This window comes from Strongylocentrotus purpuratus, unplaced genomic scaffold (assembly GCF_000002235.5).
Source record: "Strongylocentrotus purpuratus isolate Spur 01 unplaced genomic scaffold, Spur_5.0 spur5_scaffold_13, whole genome shotgun sequence".
Taxonomy (NCBI): Eukaryota; Metazoa; Echinodermata; class Echinoidea; order Camarodonta; family Strongylocentrotidae; genus Strongylocentrotus; species Strongylocentrotus purpuratus.
Window position 1 is genome coordinate 25,038,354 of NW_022145598.1, and position 22,651 is coordinate 25,061,004.

The 22,651-nt window shown below is 39.8% G+C and overlaps 1 protein-coding gene across 1 annotated transcript in view; it reads right to left on the reverse strand.

Annotated features, from left to right (window-relative positions):
• The window catches only part of LOC100892548, a 36,114-nt gene extending 15,360 nt beyond the window's left edge, over positions 1–20,754 (reverse strand). Inside the window, exon 1 of the mRNA XM_003728050.3 lies at positions 20,526–20,754. The gene's annotated coding sequence lies outside the window, so the exon portion shown is untranslated. The remainder of the gene's footprint in view (positions 1–20,525) is intronic.
• Positions 20,755–22,651: the final 1,897 nt, after the last annotated feature.

The window sequence follows — 22,651 nt, forward strand, 5'->3', positions numbered from 1 at the left end:
TCGACAAACCTCCTTTGTGAATTCGGGCCACAGGCCCGAATTCACAAAGCAAGGTTTGAGCTCAGACCAAGGTTTGAGCTCAAACCTCCTTTTGTTTCGCCAAACCTCCTTTTGTTCTTTACAAACCAGGTTTGTAAAAAACGCATAAAACGCGTCATATGACGTACGAAAACCAAGGTTTGTCGACAAACCTCCTTTGTGAATTCGGGCCTGTAAGGTTTAAGATTCAAGATTCAATCATATCATGACTGACAACTACTCGTACTACTGCTACTGATATTTCTACCACTAGTAATACCACTCTACTACTTTGATTAAAAGTATAACCTCTACTTCTACTTCAAGATCAATATTTAGTGGTGGGTGATGTATTTTGTCGATACAGAGTGTCATTAGTGACAAGTTGAGTTTATACAATTACGAGGTATGCACGATTATTACTAGTTCTAATACCCCTACTACTACTACAATGTACTACTAATATAACTACTATTACTACTACTACTACTACTACTACTACTACTACTACTACTGCTGCTGCTGCTACTTCTACTTCAACAACAACAACAACAACTACTACTGCTACTTCTACTACTACTTCTACTACTACTAATATTTCTATTACTACTATTTTCTATTCTGCGTCAACCAAGTTTTCTACTCCTATAATTACACCAGTACTACCATACGCCTGTTCCTATATATTTTGGAAGGGTACGATACGTTTTGTTATTCGTTGAAAAAACATCATGTATAGTCACAGACCCATTTCTCTGTCTGTGAATGTACTTCCACACAGTCATGGTATTCAATAACCGAAAATAAATTAACAATTTCATTCATTTGAGACACCTTCATCCATAGGCTTGTATACGTCATTTCGAAATTGCAATAAAAGGGATTCCGTTTCCCCCAAGTTCAACAACGCATCTCGATTTCATACCAACGAGGTTCGAAATATTTGCGCTCTTTAAAGATGCGGACAAATAATCATGACAGTGGCTTAGCGACAGGGGCACAGGGCGGCATGGGGCTGGTGCTCCTAAACGAATGGCGAAAATAAAACAAGAAGATATAGAAAGAGGAGAATGAAGAGAGAAAGAGAGAGAGAGAGAGAAATAGAGAGAGAGGGGGAGAAAAAGAGAGAGAGAGAGAGAGAGAGAGAGAAATAGAGAGAGAGGGGGAGAGAAATAGAGAGAGAGGGGGAGAGAAAGAGAGAGAGAGAGAGAGAGAGAGAGAGAGAGAGAAAAGGGGGGGGGGGGGGGGCTGTGAACGGAATAAGATACAACCTCTTTCGAATGTATAACCTCCACCATAATAATAGTGCCCCAAAACGCCTGTCCCACGCTATGCCATTATAAATGCAGGGTACAAGATTTACTCACGGAGGGGGCACGGCGGTATAGATAATTAATAGAAATGGGGTAGAAGAGGGCTCGGGACGGGGGGGGGGGGTAAGGTACGATATAAATTTCCTCCATAATCAGTGTGGTCAGCTGTAGAGTCCACGTTTGTATTTCTACCTATAATACATTTTTCAAAAATTTAAGTTAATAAGTGCTTTACTTGTTGAAAAAATACACACACATTTCCAAATACCTAGAACATCCAAATAAACAGCAAATAAGCGGGAAAAAATGAAGCCGATAGACACAGACTGGGATGAGAAAGTGAGAGTAAGTGTGCGTTGGTATATATGTGCGTATGTGTGTGTTAGAAAGGGCGAAAGAGAGAGAGAGAGAGAGAGAGAGAGAGAGTGAGAGAGTATTCGAGAGGGCATATACTTGCAATACACAACATGGTTTCGTATTTCAGAGAGGAGGGGGGGGGGGGGGGAGGGGGAAGGGGGGGGGGATAAAAAGCGTTGGAGACGGACTTTCAATTCTGCCAGTGACTTTTCGTTGACTCGATTCCTCTTGTCAAGATGCTTGCCGCAGACGGCTGGCACGTCCAAACGATAATTGAACTACACAATTAGAGGTCAGGAAAGTGTGGTTATGTCGACGTAATATAGTTGTAGTTAAGTGTGCACCTCGAAAACGACTTCATACTACGTCTGGAGATAATTGGCTTTTACCCAAATGCACTCCAGTGGTTGCAATCGTCACTGTGATTTGTAGAAGGGGAATAGTGTTTCGTAGCGTTACGTGTTGGAATGGAAAAAATAAAATTGGCAACTGGAAGGAACAACAGAAACATGCTCTTTCATTTCCCATTAATTTTCTTTTTAATCGTTAGTTAGTTCTCATATCTTTCTTCTATTTCTTTATCCTCATCATCACCATGATAATCATCAGTATCATCAGCACCATCTTCTTATTTCTCTCTCTCTCTGTACTCTATAAACTTTGCCTGCATACTTATATGCCACATGTTAATAATGATGCTAATTATTCAGTGTCATTTAAAATGCAATCACTGAACTCCCCCCCCCCCCCACACACACACATGCAGTCTCCTAACTATGCCCTTTTGCCTATAACTACTGTTTCCCCTCTATCTTTTTCTCGTCCTCTGTTTCCTCGTAATTCCGTGTACAAACTTCTTTTTTATTCTTGTTCATCCGGTGACTCTACCTCTTCACCCTTCACCCTTTCCCCTTCCCCGTGCTCTTCTTTACCCCTCCTCCTACCCCTCCTCCTCCTCCTTAACACCGTCCCCATATCATCATCCTTCACTTGCTTACCCCTTTTAATCTTTCCGTTATTACCCCTGTCATGCGTACTAAGAGATTTGTGTCCGTTAAATGTCCTCTCCCCGGTGAGTTGAAGCCTGGGGGCTACATCGGGTAGAAATGCATGTATATACATGGTGACATTTCCTCCACTTTCCCCCTGGAATTCACACATTAGAAACACCTTAGATATGGTGGTAGAATGAAACTGATAGCTGTTGCAACGCGCATGATAGCACGAATAATGCATCGTTAAGGGATTCATTCACACTGTATGAGTTTCTTACCAGACGAAGTAAACTTTATTCCCCCTCTCTCTCTCTCTCTCTCTCTCTCTCTCCCACTCTCTCCATACTTGTCAATCTAGGACGCTTATTATCATTGAAAGGTTGCAAAACCGAAATTTTACAAAAACCTATTTTCTAATGCGGATCAAGGGGGTACGCCCCGCCCCTGGCCAGACCTGATTAAGTACACACCGAGTATTAAAAGAGGGAAATATCCCCCTCCCCCGACACACACACTTTTGCCTTGAAACGAGAAATCTGTTTATCTCTTCCTCCACCTCTTCCTCCTCAACATCCTCCTCCTCCTCCCCCTTCTTCTTCATCATCTTCTTGTTCATATATCCTTCTTCAACTTTTCGTCTTACCTTCTCCCCCCCCCTCTCCCTCTCTCTCTCTCTCTCTCTCTCTCTCTCTCTCTCTATCTCTCTCTCTCTATCTCTCTCTCTATCTCTCTCTCTCTCTCTCTCTCACTCTATCTCTCCTGACATGCTTAAAGTGGAAAATGTCTTCATGATAAAAAACAATTTAGATCCTGGCCCAGGAGATAAATTCCCATGTGCGAGTGGTATTAGAATCGATCAAACTAGCAAACAAACAGCTTGTGTGAGTGCGAAATGAACGAATTTCTGTCGTTGCCTTGAGCTTGGGGGTTATAGTCTTCTCTTAATCAGAACACTGTGCGCTTAGAAACATCAGTATTAAGCGCCTAATAAATGTTATGTATTATTATTATTATTAGTTGTAAGAAAAGGGCGATAACCTCGATTTTACTTTTTTTATTATAAATTTACCCCCAAAAGCCAATTAAAACGATAAACAAATGGTCCCAATTTCGAATTATTTTACGTGATGTACGGGTTATTAATTGAGCAATCATTGCAATTCTAATGTGTGACAGTGCTACAATGACAATCTCCCACCTACAAAAAAAGAATAATAAGAAAACTTACAAATGATGTTCACCCTTACCAGATCGCGACTTTATTTCTTTATACCTTCATTATTTGCACCGCCTTACATTATAGTGTGTATTCATCATACACATGCCTAGATGTATGCAAATGAGTTTTATCAGTTTTTATAACCTGGGACCCGTTTCACAAAGCCTTTTTTCAATGACAAATGTGCTGATAACCAATCAGAAGCAAGGATTTCGGTAGCTTATAACAAAAACTGTCATTTATCACTGATGACAAGTTTTGTGAAACGGGGCCCAGACCCCAACCTTATCTTTAAATTCTCATCATGTGCACCGCCTCACTCACATACATTGCTTATGCTCGAATGCAGTCCGAGTGTTGTAGCTCGCTCGCATTATTTGTTGGATATGCCTAAACATTATTTCAATTGACTGCTGATGTGGACAGGATTGAATTAGATTAGTTCATGTGTCGGAGCCATGCAATGGAAAATTAGATTGGAACACCCACCCCCCCCCCCCCTCTCCTTCAACTCCTTACTAACGTTTGTAATGCTAACATATCCCTGGAACGGGCCTCTCCATACCTATGGTGTGTGGGCGTAATTATGCCGGGGGAGTTGGCTCGTCTCTTGCCCGAATGTCGACTTTCCAGTATGAAAATCTTGCGAGCGAGAGAAGCGAGTGAGAAATACTGTGATAAACTATTGTGGAGACAATGTTTTTAAAGCGCTTATAATGTTAACACATCCCTGGATTCGGCCTCTCCTTGTCCTCGGCGCATAGGTCTTACTCCAACGGGGAGGTGAGGGCTGATTGGTATCTTGTGCCCCCTCCTTCTACAATATATATACATATTTAAGAAACCACGCAGGATGCATATGAAGAGAATGAAATATGGGATTATGGAGAGAGAGAGAGAGAGAGACGGAGAGACAAACAGACAGAGAGGGAGGTGAGAGGAAGAGAGAAATAGAGAGAAAGAGAGAGTGTGTGAAAACCTGAAGGGTACTTGGTACCCCTTATCCACACTTTCATATCTACGGTAGATGCCACTGTTGAGTGTCATCCGATTATGGAAAGTACATGCCTTACACGTACCAAGATAGAGTTGGGAATATTTCTCCGATGAATATTTCTTTCTCATTTGGTTTCTAAATAAGTAAGGGAAGAATGAGACAAATATATTATTCGGCAATCAAAGATCTCACCAGAACCGACAAGCCCCCAAGGTTGAATGTGAAAATACATATGTGTCAGGTTAAATACCTGTTTCTCTATGAGACGTGTCATGAATCAACTCCCCCCCCCACACACACACACAGAAACAAACAAATGCAGAATAATAACTCAAATGCCCTTAACTGTTAGGTGTGAAATTCTTAAACATTTCAATCAAAAATATCTTCGCACGTATTTCGCGAAAGGCGAGGTTGAGCCAATCATTAGTAGATGGGGCACCCCGGGTAGAACACGTCCATATCAGGTTGACGTACTCAAGTCTGTACATTCAGCCATTTTCGATTCTTTAACAGTTGTCCCTTTCTTCATGAAAATTGTTTATAGAGTGTGTTCTTCCAGGGGATGTTGATAAATTTTTCAGGATTAAAGGGGGAGGGAGGGGGCTGTAAACGCCTCGAGTATAAGAATAATTACAAGTGATTTCAGGTATTACAGTATCTATATGTAATAAACATGTATATACAAAGCGTTTGCACAAGATGCGAGCCAGAGTCAAGGATTAATGTATTATCTTGTATTTTAAATACCTCGCAAACACTGATAATTTCAGTTACAACCTGAAGTATTTTTGTTCACTTTACCAAGATGCGTTTACCGATCGGTAAACAAATTTTACTACCTCCCCGCTCACGAAAAACAAACCTAAACGTTGCAGGGATTTACTATAAGTACAAACAGGAATGACCAGAGATCAGACAGGAAGTGGAGATTAAAACACCTTTAATCAGGCGACAACGGCCTCCGAAAACCACGATAAGAATATCACAGACAACTGTCCAATTTTACAACTCCCGATCACGCTCATATCGGTATCGGTTGACAATAGCAATCCTTAAAACGTATCATAAATGTATGAATATGATAAAATATAGGGTATGTATAATTCTGTGCACGTGACAAATGTATGCAATTTATCAACAGTGGAATGTTATGTGCCTGCAACGTATGACATTCTTTAGTTTGAAATAATCAATACACTGACCGCTAATAATGGTTGCAGGAGCTATTAACACCAAGACAGTACTTTCCAATGCGTTCTGGAAGTACACCTTGTCAATGTATCTTCATATCTGACATGTCTGCTACGCGCTATACAAAATACAGAACATCATTATCACCACTCACCTATTGTGACGTAAAGAACATCATTATCACCACTCACCTATTGTGACGTTGAGATATCGTTATCATCACTCACCTATTGTGACGTAAGTGCACCAGAAGGTAAACCCCACCGCCAGTATCTTGATGACGCTACAGCAACGGATTGTATCAAAGACCCTGACAGCCGGCCGGTAGAACCCCGCCATGATCCAACCAACACAGACTAAACCCTCCAAAATCAAACGACAGCCAATGAATCTAAATTAGCACCGATTAGCACTCCAAATTAGGGGGGGGGGGGGGATTCGACGACGGCTTGCAGCGTTCAGACAGTATCTCTCCACTCGCAACCCGGCGACTGTCCGGGCAGGTTTGCTTGATCGATCCGCGCTGCCACGATGGTAAATAAAGTCGGGAACACATACAGAGAGTTTAAAGACATGTTTACATTTTCACGAAGCCATAAGCGATGAACTTGCACGTATGCTGGCCTGCATTTTTGCTTCGGTGTTTGTTCGAGGACATAAGCCATATAAAAGTAGCCAAGGTAGCGGTGTTGTTGAGATCTAAAAGCACGTAGCATTTAATGTGACATTCAATTCATAGCGCACAATTCCAGAGAAATGCCAGAATGTGAAATTTGAGTCGTTTTCTTCAACATACGCCGAACAGAGCCCGTTATAACACCAACTCTCGTTATACAAATCCTTAGTCAGTTCATGGACCCGTAGTAGGGTCCATGGTCAGTTTAAACCTAGGTCATAAAAACCTGAATCACCTCAAATACGTCAACATGTCGAAGAAAGCTTCCCGACACTTTACCAAGTTCTCATTCTAAAGTGACCCACAATCGCATGGGTCACGAGGTTATTGATGATCTTTAAACAAGAAGCCAGTGGACAAGGCGATCTTCCGGGGTTTTGCTATTGACAGTTTTTATCACTCCACTCCTCAGCAAGTACATCCTTGCTCGACGAACGAATGCACTTGAACTAAAAAATAAAGATAGACTCACGTATAGAATGATATGTCATGGATCATATTGAATGTAACACGCAATAGAGAATGTACCTTTATGCATCGAAATGATGGTTTGTACGAATCACTATTAGGCTAATTATTTATTCTCAAGGGGCAATCATGATAATGGGAATGAGCCTTTTGTTAAGAGAGTGAGAATGAAACGAAACATCCTTAAAACAAAGCTGAGGCGTCGCGTGATCCGGCGTCGGAAAGAGCGACCACAATTTACAAACACTGTCGGCGTAATCCAGAATAAATCCAAACAAAGCGATGTTACAGCACAGAAAGATGACGATGATGAAACGCAGTCATTAATTAGACACAGGCATGCTTTACGTCCCTTCAAGGAAACATTAACCCCTCATCCCATCGCTAATCCATAAGCGGTGACATGTCGCATTTTAACCGAGTATGGCCATCGATGTCTAGTTGTTCTTCCACCAAAACAAAGCGACGCTACAGCACAAAACGACGACGACGATGATGATGATGAAACACAGTCACTAATAAGACATAGGTATGCTTTAAGTCCTTTCAAGGATACGTTAACTCCTCATTCCATCGCAAATCCAGTGACATGTCTCATTTTTTGCCACGTATTTCCATCGATGTCTAGTTGTTCTTCCACCAAAACAAAACGATGACGACGACGACGACGCGGATGATGATGCTGATACACAGTTAATAATTAAACCCAGTGAAACTCTTTCTTTAAAAAAGACACATTAGTTCCCTCTGCAATTGCCTGTCTACATGAGATCACATGTTGCACTTAGTCGAGTATGTCCGCCATCCATCACCATCGCAGTCTGTCAATATCCCTCACGCAATTTTCCAAAGCCTCCGTTATAATGCAGATGTGTATTTCCGAACGGCAGGTGAAAAATGCATGTTTCCTTTTTTCTCCTCTTAATGTAATCAAATTTGAAAATGCAAGCTCCCAAGTAGAGCATGTGAATTATGTTCAATCGAAAGACTTTATTCAGACAAATTCGATTGATTTCTCCCGGAGCTGAAGTTGATTGCACGATAACCTATTCATTGAGCACTTTTTGTTAGTCATTAACCCTATCGCTACGATTTAATTTTTGGTATCACACTCATTTGCCATAGACTCCAGAGATTTTTATGTCAGTCTTCGTATTTAACGGGTTAATGTCATCCCGTATTTACCAGAGATTCAACATGCTTAAAATGAATAATTAAAACAAGGAGATTGTCGAACATGACAGTTGTGATATTTCTTTTTTTCTTGATATTTTCAGATGGAGATTCTTTTAAAATTGAGATAAAGAAATGTTGTTCATCTCGAAGTCATCGATGTGCAATCCGTATTATACGTTAATACTATTCGTTTTATGTGCAGCACAATTGGATAGTTTGAGCGACGATTGGGATATATCCCGAAGAAACATTTCGGTACTTGTTACAGACATAATGATCCTTCAGAGGGTAATCAGAAAAATGTTCGAAGATCCCTTAAAAACTTTTTTATCCTGAAAAATCGCAGAAAATAACCAACGACAGAATAATCAGAAGACCGTATACTAAGTTCTTTCAAACAAGTTTTCCCCTGGTGATTTACTCATTGCTGAAAATTCTTGGAAAACTGATGGACAAGGACGGCAGGATCAACAGTACGTGGCTCAGTAATAGACCAGTTGGTCTCGTACTCGGGTTCGAATCCGAGTTCATATGTGAGTGTCCTCGTTACCAAGTCTCTCGAAGAGGACTTAAATCCGTCGGTCCCCTGGTTGCTAATTTACAAGCATACACATGCTTTCTGAACAGTCGAGGTAAAGAAAAATCTTCAAACCGTTCTAAACACTCATACCGACGAAGCTCTATCTAATGAAGAACTGCACTAAACTTCGTGTATGACCCAAATATTGGATGAATGCGAGCAAGGAAAGCCCGGCTCATCTCTTCGCTCTTTGGCATCGTTTGCAGTCCAAATCGACGTGAAATGGTATATAACCCGGGAAATGGATCGCGCGGGCGACCCCCATTGCGAGGAAGGGGAGAAGGGGGGGGGGAGGGAAAGCCTAGAGAAGGGAAAGCCTAGAGAAGGGAAAGCCTAGAGAAGGGAAAGCCTAGAGAAGGAAAAGCCTAGAGTACGGAGGGAGAGAGAGAGAGAGAGAGAGAAACAGATGGAACAATAAAGGGATGATAAAAACCATTCGAGGATGCGAGAAAAGTAAGGCGACATAACGTGAGATGGATATGGAGAGGGGAGAAAGAGTAAATTGTGCAAGGAGAATTAGAGATAGATACACGGAGACAGAGACTGAGAGAAAGAGAAACAAAATAGAGAGAGGGAGAGAGAGACAGACAGACAGACAAAGCAAGGGGATGGGGGTATAGATATAAAGATAGTGGTGAGGGGAATGCAGAGGTAGAGACAGACAAATAGATATATACAGATTCCTGGATACAGCTAGATATCTCTGTAGGTAGATAGGTAGGCAGGTAGTCAGGTAGAGAGAGAGGGAGAGAGAGAGAGAGAGAGAGAGAGAGAGAGAGGAGGGAGAGAGAGAGAGAGAGAGAGAGAGAGAGAGAGAGAGAGAGATATGGAATATGATAAACCAACTACATGTATAAGTGAAAGCGCTTTTTTGCCGATGTCACTTTCTCCCCAGTTGGTAATCGTCTGCATATTTGAAGAAAACCATTAGCTAGTCAATCCTTGCTGGCAAATAATTACTATCGTTCTATCAATTTAGTGGTCGGATTAAAAGAATACCTCCTTACCTTATCGAGAAATAAAGGTCCATATTAACCCTCCCATATAATGTTATATTTTACCCAATGCCAAATACTGTTTATAGTCTCGTTGACCTAAAAACATTATTGCATCGTCATAACTTGACCAACCCAAACCAGTATCTAGAATGTCGAGAAGGACCTCAATCTTCATCAACAATCCTTATGTTTTAGTCACTAATTATTAATAAGTATCATTATCGGAGGTAAGATGTAATTCTCTTAATTTTTCCACAAGAATTACAATTATAATAATTGTTATAGTTTTTTTTTATTTTCACCATCGTCATTATTATAATTGCGTAATGGCTATCGCGATAACGCCTTGTTATTAATGTTGTTTTTGTTTTTATTATGATATTTCCCCTCGGGATCACGTTGGGTTTATTGCCAAGCAATTCACCCGAGTACGCTAACAAGAGAGCAGATGTATCACAAACAGTTGAAATTAGGTAGGCCAAGCTAGCTTGCTTCACCCCGATAAAGCTCACCCTCGGACTTCTTGATCTAACTCAGGGGGGATAAACCAACGCGCACAGATACTCAATATTGCATGGCGCTTTAAAGTCCTCCCATAAAATATCCATGGATTGAAGCTAGCTTCCTGCAAGGCGTTACCACTCATATTTTTGTAATATGAAAGTTTGTATTCACGATTGGAGACCTACATGTGGTAGCCGTAATGATAATGCGCTTGATTAATTTGCCAAAAGAAAACCACTTATGGAGCGTTTAGAGGAATTATGGAAAAGGTGAAGAAAAGGAAAGAGGTGATAATGAAACGAAGGTTTGTTTATTTAAAGGGATTGGGTAACTTTGTCTCAGATTCTGAAACAAAATCCTGGATTAAGCTCATGCTGCACGAGGGAAGCATTATATGTGAGACCAAAATTGCTTGAAATTAAGCTAGCATGCAAGAAAAGGAGGAATAAAGAAAGAAGAAGAAAGAGGAGAATAAGTAGAAGAAGGGGTATAAAAGAAGAAAAAGAAGAAGGGACAGAAAGACGAAGAAGAAAAAGTAGAAACAGAAGAAAAAGAAGGGGTTAAGAAGAAGAAGACGAAAAAGAAGAAAAAGACGATGACGAAGAAGAAGATGAATAAAAAGGAGAACAAAAAAAAATTAAAAACGCTTTAGTGTGGGGCGAGGGGGAAAACATGTCTCAAAATTAACTTCTACACCTTAACGACCTTCATTATGCTATGAACTCGAAGTCATGCATTAGTTTAATCAATTTTAAAGCAGCCATTGCCAAACTTGCTTCCGATTGCTGAATATTCCTTCAGTTCGTCTGAATTAGCTTTTTATATCAGGTCAAGAGCCCTACGGAAAGTCAGCTCAATGCATTTACGCCCACGTGCGGAATTGTAAATTCAAGCGAAAAGTGGTTTACATTTCTACCACTCAAGTTTTTACACAAGATCACGTACACACCCTTACTAATGACTAACTCGACAACGAAAGCACGAACGAGAACGACCATGACGACAACGGTCCTTCCAAATGATTAGGTGATAATAGTATAACATGCATTTGTGTTAGGACCTTTGGTGATGATTACACAAAGTCATTGAGTTAGGAATACATACTAATGTCGGACAATATACATTGTAAACAAGCGTATTGAGGCATACCACGCGTAACATGAGCTGCAGGTCTACAAGAACCACGTAATTAGATACTGTTGATTATTTTTACTATTGTCATTATCATTATAATAATAATTATTATATACCTAGCTTTACAAATCTAGCCATCTGATTGGTCAAAATTGGAGTCGTGATTTTAGCCATTCCCATAAAGAAACGATCAAGTCCAGTATCGGTCAATAGTTCATGAGTGAGGTTCCCGCAAGATTTCGGTTACCGGGAAAATAGTTAAATTATAATGAGATCCCCATTGGTTTACGTGTTGAAAGTTACTCTGTGTTTGAGCGCGGGTACCATACAGTGAAGTGTGTGTGCGATTCCCAAATGATTGTAACATTCAGTCATTTTTCCAGCGAAGATTAACAGACAGTGTATAAGAAAAAAATATTTTAAAAATCGGATAAAGAACTATTAAAGGACGATTGGTTTAAATTTTACGAAAATTGAAAATATCAGAAATCTTTCAAAGATAGCAGCTTTCTATTGCAATAAATAGTACTGAAATGTTACACCTCAGCCACGACAAAAAATCGACATACATCGGACAAGAAGTAACAGAAATCGAATGACGTTTAGAGTTGCTATGGAGTCTGTGAAATGTGAATATAACCATCTTTACTTGCTTTGTCAATGAAAGATATAGGTGAGCAGTGAAACAAATTTGACGAATTTCTTAATCACCTTAGTCCTATAATGCATAAAAGTGTGTTTTCCCCATTAAAACCAGGTCAGATCTCGTGATGAACGTGCGAACAACAACAACATCGGTTCTTCAGTATTCATCCAACAATACAATGGTACCAATCAGCACTTTAACGGCGTGCACATATTGTAAACAGAGGCATTCATTTATCAATTTTGCTCTTTGAATATGTCTGTATTCGTTATAGTATGACCGTTGATAGCAAACATGTTAAAAATAGGAATTGATTTATTAATCTGTCTATATTCGTGTATAGTATAACCGTTGTCCCGAGACGTCGTTTGCCTGACATAGCAATGCGCCAGAAATTGGTGAGGTCTTCGAGGCGTCATTCTAGGATCGTTGCCAATTCGAAAAATTTGAAATCACTATACGTATAGGAGTTTCAAATTGGCAAATCAGTTTCACAGTTTAGAATTTCAGCAATACATTTCTCTGGTTTGTCTACTTTTCCTTGAATTCAATTTGTCGTCAGTGTAGCTTTGATTTCCGTTTAAGCTACTGAAACACGGAAATGCAACGCGATAAATATCTTTATATTGCACTCTTTGACCTGAGGACATGTCAAAACTCGCGTACAGGGAAACGATTTGTGCAAAAAAAAAATTGTATTTGTGGAGCAGAACTTCCTTTTATGTATTGCATTGAATTAAATACAATGCATACAATATTCACGTGATTCGTTGATGTCACCTGATTACCCGCATGTCACATGACCTTGATATTGTTCTTGAGGTTCGTTCATCACGAATGCCACAAATGATTGATTAGGATTATTGTTAGCCATGGGTAGCCTGATAAAAACAAATAAAAAGGTTCACAAAATATAATGAGATATAGCTTTCAAACAACAATGCCATTTTCAATACTCGGTACAAAATATGAACAGGTATACCAGGGGAGTGTTTCACAAAGACTAGGATCGACTTTAAGTTGAACTATAGTAGGCCGATCATGCCACTGGTTACTCTCACCATTGGTCTCTCGATTATGAACTTCAGATAATATTTCCCCAACATGTAAATTCTGTAGACTTGTGACCATTTTGTACTCCCTTGAGAGACCAATGTCAGTAAATGGTGAGAGCAAACAGTGGCATGAACGGCCTGCCATAGTTAAGTTCAACTTAAAGTCGAGCTTAGTCTTCGTAAAACACCACCCAGGCATATAAGCTTGGCTGAACTATTAATCATATACTGTATCCATGCTGCCCGACTGCTAAGAAATCAATGGGCTTGTATATACATAGGCAACCAGGGAACCGACGACTTTCTAAATTCTGATCCAAGGGTCTTTCTAAAATGAAGATTCATGCCTTACAATACAAAACCAGCGCAATGATCTTGTTTCCTCACGATAATGATGCTTCTGTCCTACAACTGAACCATCATTTATCCTAACCCCAAATGGTGATTCAAATTCCAATAAATCCCTACATCTAGTCAAATTTTTGAAATAAAGTTCCTCGAAACCAATACTGGTTCTAAAGAAACCCATTTTTTTTTTAAATGGAGGTTTTCTTAAGTGATGTGTGACCGGCCTTTCTTAAAGAACCGGCACCACAATCATTTCTCTTTCTTACACAAGTAGTCATCGTTATAAGCTTTGAGACAAGACTAGGTAGTGGAAACAGAATGAGGAGTCAAAAAATGCTTTCTTAACTGAGTGCGTTGTCACCATGTTAAGAGTCGCATCACCTGCAGCAAGAGAGTGACAAATTGGGTGGGCGAATTGACGAGAGGGGGGGGGGGGGGGGGGAAGACGAGGTATAAAGGGGACCGTTGTAATTACCAACAAATTTTCATTACTCGATTGGCGTTATGGCCAATATTGGGCAGGTGGATTTTGGAGGAGGGTGAGAGAGAGAGAGAGAGAGAGAGAGAGAGGGGGGGGGGTTGAGGGGAAGGGGAGGGGAAAGGGGGAGGGGGAAAGGGAGGCAGATGGATAGAGACTGGCAAAGATATGATTATTAGGGAAAGAATAAGAGGTAGAAAGGCAAGCAGAAATGGTAAGACAATGATGAGCGTGGAAGAGTGAGGTAGAGGTAGAGAGAGAGAGAGAGAGAGAGAGAGGGGTGGGGTCGGGGGGGGGGGGCGGAGCAAAAAGACAAAGACAGAAACGGCAGAGAGGCAGAGAGGCAGAGGGATAGAGACAGGTGAAGATATGATAATTAGGGAGAGAATAAGAAGAGAAAAATCTGCAGATATTGTAGGAGAGATAGTGAGAGGGGAAGAGTGTGTGTGCGCGTGTATGTTTGTATGAGCGAGAGATGGGGGGGGGGGGGGGGGGGGTAGAGAGAGAGAGAGAAAGAGAGAGAAGGGAGAGATATAATAACAAGACAAGAGTGAATGTGATGGAGAAAGGCTTGCAGGAATGATAAGAGAAAGAGATATTATGAGAACAGAAGAGGCAGAGAGAGAGAGAGAGAGAGTCGTGGTATATAATAGCGCATGGTAGACAGGGAAAGTTCTCTTGACCTTGTATCGTAGAATCAATTCGATGAATAAAATTTACAGCTATACTTATATGATTTGACCTTCAATACTAAAAGGAGTTCAGCGGCATTTGAAGGCACATGCTTACATTATTATAGTAGTCTGGTAACCTTTTTTCATACTATTGAATATAAATTTAAAAGAATAGAGATAATATAGATCATCACAAGAAGGTTTAATAAAAGCTCCTCATTTCTAGGATCATATTTGAACGATGTCTCTTTGGCCATGCATACAACACAAAATGTTTGCTAATTTCTTTGGAGCTTATAAAGGCAATACAGCAAAGACTTTCGTAAAACCAAATTAAGCCAATTTCGATAAGCTTGTCAATCACATATTGAACATTGTGGATACTACAATAGTATATTTCATAATCCGAATATGGTTTTATGGGATTTATGCAAGAGCGTATTGAAAGCGCACGTGACTCAATTTCTCGAAAGTTTTAACGATCATGTTGAAGTAGTCAACATCATTATATTTAATCAATTAATATTTATTCTAAATCTGGAACTATGAAGAAGTATGGAAAGCTATCAGATTTTCAGTCTGTACAATGTAAGGGGCAGTTCATGCTCTCACTGTGACCTTACAAAAAAGAAGCATCAATCTTATACTCATCATAACCATAACCCAACGCCACATCAACATGGTCAAGTTTGCCGAAGGATCTCCAGCCAGGCCTCGCTCTTCCTTTCAAAACATTTCCAGTCTGCATTACATGCCTCCCATCGGGAAAGAAAATACTTCCATTCGGGCGAAGAAAGATCATGAAAAGGTTAAGAGGGCTACCTTTATGAGTAGTGCTTCGGTGGTAGCTTTTGCGAGGAATAATAATTGAATTCAATCTGGTATTGCATTTTGAGTTAAAATTCAATTTAATCGAAGCACTTTGTACGCAGACATGTCTTTAGGCTGCCAGACTCGAGATGAGCGGAAATAGAGCCCCTCAATTTCTCTCATTTTTTAAAAACTTATGAAATATATAAAACATTAGTGCTTTTTCTCAAGAAATTTTGAAAAAGAACCATCATAATTTGATAATCAATCTACGTGTAGGACGTCTATATTTCATAATTCATACGCGACAGATGAAGCCATATTAATGAACGAAACCATGCATGCATGCCGTTTCTTTTTCGCTGACACCCAAACAAGACGGTTTTGTTGTAGAGACGAGTACACCACTTGGGGCCCTTCGAAAACATGTACATCATGTCTCTCCTCCCGCTCTTACTCCATCTACTCTGGACATCAAGAGGTACATAATTCAATTTCAGATACCATTACATTCACTGTAATGGCATGTGTATGATCTATTGATGTGGCTTTAGATATGTCCAAGCATCCGTACATGTCCTAGTGCTCACATCGATGCATTGCACTTTAGTTCCATATCGCCCCCTCTCTCTCTCTTTCTCTTTCTTTCTCTTTCCTCGTCTCCCCCTCTTCCTCCTTCTCCCCACCTCCCTGTTCTCCCCATCCCCTTTCTCTATTGTACAATGACTTGTATAGATTGACAAAATGCGAGAATCCGTAACAGAAATATTATACCGATCAATGGCAGATTATTTCTCACTCTGCTGCGTTTCGAAAGATGACTGAGAAATCCATATTTCCTGGTGATACACATAATAGTCTACCGTGATTTTTATCACCAGAACCACGTGTTTTCCTATTTTGTAAACCATGCAATATTATAGTTGATACCATGATCAATACGTGGATTTTCACCTGTCGTTGTTCGAATATAAGAAGGTGCTATGACACAAGATTATACAGTTAGAATATTGCGTCAAAGATAATTTTATCTGTTGGGGGTAAAGAAGCTACTTTCGATCATGAAGCTACTAAGTGTCTACTAGAAACTATACGAATTGGATGTATCAGGCCAATGATAAGGCAAAGGTTGCAATAAGCCCAATAGCGGATAGAGGGGGGGGGGGGGGGGGCGTGTAGAACCGTGCTCCCCCACCCACTTCCTCATAATCCTATTCTGACTTACCCTTCGCATTATAATGTGTAATGCACTTTATGTTTAATAAAAAGTACACATCAACTTCAAATAAGAAATGCATATCCTATTGTTCCCTAAAAGCGAAAATCTTAGACCCATAAAGGCAGCTATAGGTGTACTGATCGACCTCCACCTTTTGTGTTTTTGCTTGTCGGAGAATCGTCAGCATGTTCCCCCATCCACGGGTAGAGAATCTTGGATCCGCCATTATTAATGTGGCGCTCTTTCGGAGAGAGTCGGGGTGGAAAAGCCGAGTCGCGTAATAACAAGGGCAGCAACAACAATAACAACAACTGAAAGCTCGAGAATAATTGATGGATGCAAAACTATCATTAATGATGGATAGATAGATCGATAGAGAGAGATAGAGAGAGAGAGAGAGAGAGAGAGAGTGAAAGAGATATATATAGAGAGAGGCAGAGATAGATAGAAGGGGCATCATTCTCCACCACCGCCCCACGTTATGAGATAAAACTATTTAAGGAAGAGAAAAGAGAAAAATGAACGAGAAAGAATTTCAAAGATGACAGTGCCCTCTCACGTTTCTTTAACATATTCAAAATTGAGTTCTCGCAGTGGTACTGTTTAGTAAAGTTATTCATTCGCTCAGAGTCAAACGCGACACGATGAAAGGTTTTCATGAAATGCTTACTACGCTTATATCACTCGGGGGGATGGAACCCCCCCCCCCCCCCCACTCACCTTTTTTAAATACAGATACAATGACTTATACAACTTGCAGACATTCATATTTTACTTCAAAACAGGAAGTTAGGAAACTAACTGTCGCATCCTGGTGCACACATTGAACAGACGACATATAAAAGTCGGTCATATGTGACCAAAAAAAATTATAGCCCTGGGAATTTTGCAAATACCCATTTTTCAAACCTTTTTTAACAATTGCTTACAGTCTCGATGATTTTCGTTTCACTTCTGAGTAACTTCGGTAAAGTCATTGAACTGCTCCAATGATTAATGACTTACATCGATTGTCGAGAATCATTTGTCTAATTCGAACAGTGGCATATCCAGAAATCTTACTCAGGAGGGGCAAAATCTCTCAAGTTACTATGATCTATATATTTTGAGTGAAGCTTTCGTCGTTTCGAGGGCCTTGGTTTGTTTCACCGGGTTGGGTTAGGGTGGGCAGAGGTAGCCCGAAATAAATTACTTTACTCAATTTGAGAATATGACTATATTTCGGGCGTTAATTGACTTACCATGGCACTTTTGAACCTTACTCCATAATATGTTCATGGAGTAACGAAACCTTCTCTAGCTCATTAGAGGATTATGTTATAGTTTGATCTTAATTAAGGGTATCTTCTTTTATCTCATTTGTTTACAGACCGTGATAATTGTTGAAGTCTACTGATCAACCGACACAAATAGCCAGATCTTATTTATGATCACGGTCACTATTTCTTGACTTGTTCCTATTTAATCTACAAGAAGCTTATTGAGAGGAACATCTTGGTGAATTTCTGTCGGGTTTGCTTGAGCACACTAAGACGAATGGCTCCTAATTTGTAACATGGGCGCACATGCGTTTTCTCTGTAAAGTTTGGATAGAACATTACAGAAGTCTTGATATTAAACATGCTGCAGCGGAAGATAGCATGTACTGTCATTTCTATTTGCCTCAGTGAATTTAGCCTCACATAATGGAGGCCTATAGTATATTGTACCATTCATTCTTATGTATAATTCTTTTGTGACATGTCCTTTGTTATTCTTTAACCAAAAGAAGAAAAAGTTCTGTTATAATGACAGATGAATCAATACATTTTAATCAAATTCAAATATGCTAAAAACTAGAAATCGTCAGAAAAAAGGAGATTGCCTTGAAGAAGAGGATCCTCAATAGAATAATAATATCCCGCTTTTATAAAGCGCTTAATACACCTACGGTGTCTCTAAGCGCTTTACAGATATATATTACCCCGGTCATTGGATAGAATACTTGCCCGCACACACTATGTGCATAATCTCCACTCCCTGGGGAGCGTTTCAGCCAGGCGTCACTTGACGCTCAAAAACCGTTTGACCAACAATGACGGCCGATACTACCTAGTATTCATTCAACACCTGATGATTCGTCTCTATTTTCCGTTTTAAATACAGCATTAATGTCACAGGCAGTGGATGCCGGTCTTTCGCGTATCCCATCTGAATGAAACAACATTTTTGAAGGGAACATACATTACAGCCGAACATTGTCCGTGGACTTCCGGGAACAGTGGTTGGGTGCATTAACAAATATTCTTCATACTGGAAACGAACAAACAGGTTACCAACGTTTTTGTTCCTATCATGGTGATTCCCGGCGACCCCTTTGCATTTTCTTTGGCCTTCGATACATTTGCAACTTTGACACTTTACTTTTATTTTAGTACTATTTTTTTCTTAGTTATGATAATTATATTAAGCGCGTATTAGCATCGCAGACCTCAACGGGACTTGGTGTGAACGTGTATTGTTTGCTGCGTATTCCATTCCATCGAGCAATATATTAGTATTGTTATCAATATCATTACTACTTCTATTATCATTATCAATGGACTGGGTTAGGGTTACAAAATGATTAGGTATAGGGGTGAATATTGGCCCAAACGCTGTTGAAGGGGAAGGGGTAGGGTGAATATTCGTTTTCCGTGACGCAATCTAGTGAATTTATATACGCACACCTTCTTTTTTTTTTCTAGATCTTTATACGAACGACGGGGGGGGGGGGGGGGGGGGGTTGGAGTGTGCTGGTTTCACAATGTCGGCATTGTTGACTTCCGTTTATCAAGCTCATTGAGGAAACGCACAGTCACGCACAATCATGCCAACCATTACTGTGAAAATGACGGATTGCGGCAAGATTTGCTCAAAACAGACGAAAAATAGATCAGTAGTAGAAGAGGTAGAAGTAACATTACTTAACGTCGATAAACAAAACATGCAAGAAAACAAGTACATATTAGTGCAAACCGCAATAACGTATCAGATCAGAGTACTGTAGGTTCCCCTACAAAATTGTATTTTTATATTTATCATATTATTTGTATTATTATTAATGTCATTACAACTAGAATTGATATTATCATTAATATTAGTATTTTTATCATTATTATTATCACCACTTGAAGTTAACTGTGCTGGGAAGAGGAAAAAGGTTTAGATCACTTTGATCGACTCTCGGCTTTCTCTTTCTGATATAACCAATAGCACAATCTATTTGAACTTTGAAGCAACAATTTTAGTTGGAAATACATAACTTTCGGTTTCACGTCTCATGTATGTATTAATGTTTTGAGAGAATCGTTTAATCTCTGGCCTTGTTTACTGTAACCAACCGTGGACGATAAAAAGAAAAAAGAAAGAAAGAAAGCATACACCAGCACGACTAAGTACGCGGTATTGATTATAATCATGATAATGTTAGACTAGAATAGAATACATTGACACGCTGCATGTTAACATGGTGACTTCGCAGGGGGTAACGTCGCCCCACACGACACCGTACACACACATTGTTATTAAGTACAAGTGCTTTAACACAACGCATGCACACACCGGTGTATACTCTATACAATAAAACTGTGTATAATTGAGATTAATGATACAATCAAAATCTGATCAAGAAATTGATAGGCCTACCTGAGAACGGAACAGGAGAGAAGACCAAGTCCTGGCGTTAACAGCTAGTCCTTATTCCAAAATAGTGATAAGACTCTGCGTGAGAGTTCCCGGCCTCCGTTCCAGGCGGCAGCGCAGGCTCACGAACAACATGTCACGGACGGTAAAAAATGAATCTGGAACTGCACTCGCGACGAGTACCGGTACTATAATTGTTTGATTTGTATTTTCTGTTTTTTCTTTCAAACACCAAGGCCACGAGATGAAACTCCGGCTTTTGTTGTTGCCAGCGCAAACAATGTCGTGTTCGGCAGAGGTGGCACGCTTGAGTCCCCTCGAAAGGGTGACATCACCATTGGAATTCTGTACGAGTTAGAGACGGGTGCCGGAGCTGACTTTGGGGGTACAGCCAGAGGTTTGAAAAGAAGAAGAGGAAGTAGAAAATGAGAAAGAGAGAGAGAGAGAGAGAGAGAGAGAGAAAGAAGAGAGAGAGAGAGAGAGAGAGAGAAAGAGAGACAAAGAGAGAGAGATAGAGAGAGAGAGAGAGAGAGAGGGGGTGGGAGACTGGAGGATGTGTGTGAGTGTGCTTTTTTTTGGGGGGGGGGGAGGGGACTTCCTTTCATTTGGAATCTCCTCCCTTTAAAGTTTAATGTTAATTGACAGAACTATGGGGGAATAAATAAATAAATAATAATAAAGAATTTTTGTAAAGAATCAAAACAGACGTTATTTTCGAGGAGGAGAAGGGGGCGGGGAGGTGGGTGGACTGGCTCCCCCTTTTCCGGTCCTTGGGAATCCCCCTCCTCCTATACCTATGTAGAGCATGAAGAGGGCCAAAGTTTTAAAAGGTCGCCCCCCTTTTGTAATACCGTTTCTACCCATGCTTATAATAAAACCCCATGAGTAAAACGGTGTTTAAATAAATTCAAATAATTTGTATAATTACATTTAACTAGCCACCATTGTGTGCTTATACATATCCGTCTCAAAAAAGTCTACGCCCCTAATCATCATTCGAAAGTGAAACCCTTTTGTTGATTTAATGGCCTTGATTACTGCTCGTTTAATTAGCCACGTAGGCTTTACACCGTATAGTACAATAATTGAAGTGAAAGTTAATTTTCTCGATATGGTGTTGAAGCTTAAAGTAACTCGGTAACATCGTTGAAGGTTGATGAAAAAGTGCGTAATTTTCCATGAAAATAAGCCAAACAAAGTGCTTAAAAAAAATCTTTTAACACCTAAATGTCAGGAATGGTACATAGAGCCAATTCATTGCTTTGTGAAGATTAACATTCACCTAAAATGTAATTAAATTGTAATGATATAGTTGGGAGAATTAAGGGGTCGAGCAGATCAGTTTTTCCCATTTGTTATCATTAATAATGGTTTGTTTTCACTCAAATTTGTAGATTATCTTTGATTGTACATCTAGCATTAAAGTCACTACCTTATCACCATTTTATCCTATGTAAACAATGTTACCAAGTCCCTTTAAACTTTAAAGATACTATGTCCCTTTTGCAGCCAACATCAAATTCTGTAGGACTTTGCAAGAATTATAAAGATGTTATGTATGTCCTATCTGTGAAATTTCATCGTTAGCAGTGTCCTAATATTCAAATTATGCAAGGAAACCTGTTTACTTGCTAGGCTTCACTGTTAGACACTATTGAGTGACTGACTGGCTTTTTTCATCTTTGGTAATAACATACATAAAATGAGCTGTAAAGGGTACATGAGCATTTCTTTACATCAATAACCCACTTCTTGTAATGGCCAAAATTAAACTGATTGAATCTTTGCACAGCATACGACCATTCGGTACAATGGTCTGACAAATCAGACTATTACTTCTATTACTATTACTCCTAAGTCGATTCATTATTGTGTCACTTAAAGACATTTTCAAGCCCCCTTTTTTGTAGGGAAGTTCTAAATTAGTATTGTCTTTCAAATGCCGTTGGAATTTAACCTTTTCATTTTTGTTGGCCTGCAAATGGGATATAATACCTTTAAAGCCCCTATTTGAGATCTGCAAGCCCTCAAAAACTTATCTCGAAATTTATCTTTAGCGCAGCAAGATGAGTCTATGGAAGTATGTGCAAATTCTCAGATCAATAGACCCTAGTTTTCTCTCTTTGAGT